Genomic DNA, 3,904 nt, shown 5'->3' with positions numbered 1-3,904 from the left:
GCGGGTGGGGGAGCACACAGCTTTCATTCAGGACCCCAGAACAGGGGGAAAATCATCATTTTTCCCCAGCTCCAGATAGATCTGCACCGAGTGGGCATGCCTCCAGGACACTCTGCCAAGCCCCCAAACCGCAGGGGTGGGTGACACGTGGAGGGTCTGACAACACACCGAGCCGCTGTTGTGCTTGCTCGGCCAGCTTTTAAGCATGTTTCCTAGAAGCTTCTCACAGCTCCTAAAGGCTGACTCCTTGGTGATGTCTCAGGGAGCCCGAGACACCAAGAGGCCAGCACTGGTTAATAGACCCCTTTTTATTTCAGCTTTATCAGCTAAAAGTGATTTTACACAAAATAATGTGTCAGAGATAATTGCTCCTGGGAACAGATCCCAATTCCAGCCCGCAACCAAAGGTAAACGTGCCCATTAATGATTAAACCTCTAATGTCTCCCAAGGAACTGAGCTCTGGAGCAGCCCAGAAAGGAGATTCCCTCCCCCAAGGGCCTGGCAGGGGCCCAGGCAGCCCTGCCTAACAGGAACTGGTTCCTGCCCAATGGGAATAGGGGAACGATCCTCCATCGAGGGAAAGCCAAACATTGTCTAATTCCAGCACCCGTGATGAGGGAAAACAGGTTTTTCTTTGTCTTTTGTAGAGCAGGTCATGGCTGCCACAGTTTACACCTGCCTGAGGTCAGGATGAAGGTTTTGGAAGCAGAGAGACAGGTCCTGCTGCTACAATCCTCCTCTGTACTAAAGGCCTTCTCAGGAAAGGTCTCTGAGTGCAGAAAGGGCTTGAGCTGTAAAGAAGCCTGTACCTGGTAACAGACGACAAACGTGAGAGCTGGGTGTGGTGAGCGTCTGTAATCCCAGCACCGGAGAGGTGGGGGGAAGAGAATCGGAAGCTCAGGGCATCCATTGCTGGCCACATGAGAACATGGTCAGTTACGTGAGACTCTGGAGGAAGGGGACAGGGGAAGAGAAGCAAGGCAGGGAAGGCAGGAGGAAATGGGGGGGGGTGATTTGAATCATGGGAGGTTGTCCCCCCAATATAGTCAAGAGCTTGAAGACAGAAAGGTCTAGGCTTCAGCACCAATTCTGCTACTTGTTAGGTGTATGTTTAAGACAGGGTTTCATGTAGCCCAGGCTGGCCTAGAACTCCCTATGTAGCTGAGGATAACCTTGAACTTCTGATCCTACTGCTTTCATCTCCCCAGTGCTGGGATTAAAGCTGTGTTCCCCATGCCAGGTGGTGCTGTGCCCAGGATCAAGCACAGAGCTTTGTATTCTAGGCAAGTGTCCTACCAAGTGAGCTACCTGCTCAGCTCGGTGGTGTTTAGTTTTCTTTTAAAATATTTACTTTATTTTATGCGTTTGTGTGTGCGCCCAAGTGCATGGATGTACACCATACGTGTTCAGGAGCCCTCGGAGTTCAGAAAAGGCAGGGATCCCCTTAGAACTGGAGTTACAGAGAGCTGTGAGCCACCTGTGGGTCCTAGAACAGAGCTTGGGTCCTCAGGAGGAGCAGTATGTACTTTTAACCATTTAGCATCTCTCCAGCCCCCACTGTTTTGTTTTCTTTGAGACAAGTTCTCACTCTGTGGCCATGATGGCCTGAAACTCACCGTGGAGAGCAGGCAAACTTTGAACTCATGACAATCTTCCTATCTATGTCTCCTGAGGGATGATCGGCATGCACCACCATGTCCTGTTTGCTGCCTGTTAGCTGTAAAAGACTTTGTCACATGATGTCACTTGGCCTCAGTTCCTTCATCTGTAACTTGGGGACAGGATTACTGACCTCAAGGTCATAAGGAGGCCTAATGTGGTGATGCACGTAAAACTCTAAGTAGATGTAGCCTGGTCATCTAGTAGACGCTCAGTGAACTGAAATTACTTCATATTACGATCATGACCAGAGAGGTCTGCTCCTTTACAAGATTCTTCTCCAGCCTCAACCTCTTGCCATGTCTTGGTATTTGTTTGCAGGCTGACGTCGGACAGAGTTCATGGTCAGTATTAGGGGCTGACCACAGAGACGGTGAAAGTACACTGTCTTCATAAATAACAGCTCTACCAACATACAGCTCACATGCCACAAAACACATTCCTTTATTATTTATTATTCATTTTTTGAACAATAATACCTTTATTATTCATCCATTGCTTTTGTTTTTAGAATGGTTTTAGAGAAAGGTCTTTTTGTTTATTTTTGTTTTGTAAGATGAGATTTCTCTGTGCCGCCCTCCCAGTGCTGTGACTAGAGGTGTGCGCCAACACACCCCGCTAGAGAATGGCCTTACGCAGCCCAGGCTGTTCTTGAACTTGCTATGTACCCATGAATGACTTTGAACTCCCAAACCTCCACCTCCCAAGAACCGGGATTACACGTGTGTGCCACCATGCATGTATTTGTCGCTTTCTTATTTTGTTTGTGGGGATAAAGTCACGACTTGGAGTATGCTAAGCACACATTCTATCACTAAGCTGTATTCCCAGTCCCCAAAATGTACTACCCTAGGTATATGATTGGGTCATTTTTATTATATTCATAAGGTTGCATTATCTGTCACCACTACCTAACTCCATCGTTTTCATCACTGGTAAAAGAAACTCCACACTTGTTAGCACTCATCCCAGGCCCTCTCCACACAGTCCTTAGCAATTGCTAGCCTACTTTTTGTCTTTTCTGGAAAATTTATATAAGTGGTGTTATATAAACTATGGGAGTTTTGTTTCTGTCCTTGACAAAAATCTTTTTTGTTTTTTGTTGTTGTTGTTGTTGTTTGTTTTTTGAGACAGGGTCTCTATGTATACCCTTGGTTGTCCTGGAACTAGTCTGTAGACCAGGCTGGCCTTTAACTCAGAGATCTGCCTGCCTCTGCCTCCCAAGTGCTGGGATTAAAGGTGAGTGCCACTACCGCCTGGCTCTTTGGTTTGGTTTGGTTTTGTTTCTTTCTGAGGCAGAATCTCACTTTGTAGTCCTGGCTGGCCTGAAACAAACTAGGTAGACCAGGCTGGCCTTGAACTCACAGAGATTCTCCTGCCTTTGCCTCCTTCTAGGATTGCTAGGATCAAAGGTGTGCACCTCCACACTTGGCCAAAGGTCAGTTTCTGAAAGTCAGTTCTCTCCTTCCATGAAGATCACTAGGGACTGAACTCAGGGACTCAGGCTAGGCAGCAGACATCTCAACCCTCAGCCCATAGGTTTCACTGGCCCATAGGTTTCATTACAGTATTTTTATAATACTTTGTTTTTGTTGACCTCCCCTGACCCCCAACCCTGAAGTAAGTATAAATAAATATTAAAGGTCAAAGGGCAACATATATTAGCTAAATTTCTGCTGAATCAGAGTGTTCATTAAGAAAAGGGCTCACCATAGAGTTCCCTAACATGCTTGTCCCGGATCCCCCCTGGAAAATGCTAGGAGCCCCAGCAGTCCTGTCTTCCTGTTGTGTTCTGGCAGAAGCTGGTAAAGAGTTTCCAACATGGGCTGTGCTGGAAGCTTCCTTTCCCTAAGTAAAGTATGGACATCCAAGGTGTTGTCTGTGGGAGAGAACAGACACACCTGAGCTGTGGCCCTGGCTTCCAGCACGTTCTGCCCATCCTCAGATCCCAAGCAGGGGAATGACCCTCACTGTGAAAGAGTACACCTGGTCTTGTAGCTCTTGTGGCTGACCTGGGCTGTATTGTTAGTGGCCATGCAGTATAAGTGCTGATTTGGCTAGTATAACTAACGACTGATGACCCCAGAGCTGCACTCAGGGGCAAGACACTAACCATCTTCCATAAAATCCTGAAGCCTAGCCTGAGGGGCTTCTGTGTCCAAGTGTCCATCTGCTCCCACTTAGCTGGCTCTGTCCAAGGGGGATCGAGAGGTGCCACTGTAGAGGTGAAGTTAAGCTGAATCC

The sequence above is a fragment of the Peromyscus californicus genome, unplaced genomic scaffold (genome assembly GCF_007827085.1).
Source record: "Peromyscus californicus insignis strain IS unplaced genomic scaffold, ASM782708v3 Scaffold_15__1_contigs__length_86483966, whole genome shotgun sequence".
Taxonomy (NCBI): Eukaryota; Metazoa; Chordata; class Mammalia; order Rodentia; family Cricetidae; genus Peromyscus; species Peromyscus californicus.
The sequence above is the reverse complement of the archived record's forward strand: the minus strand, read 5'-3'. Positions refer to the sequence as shown.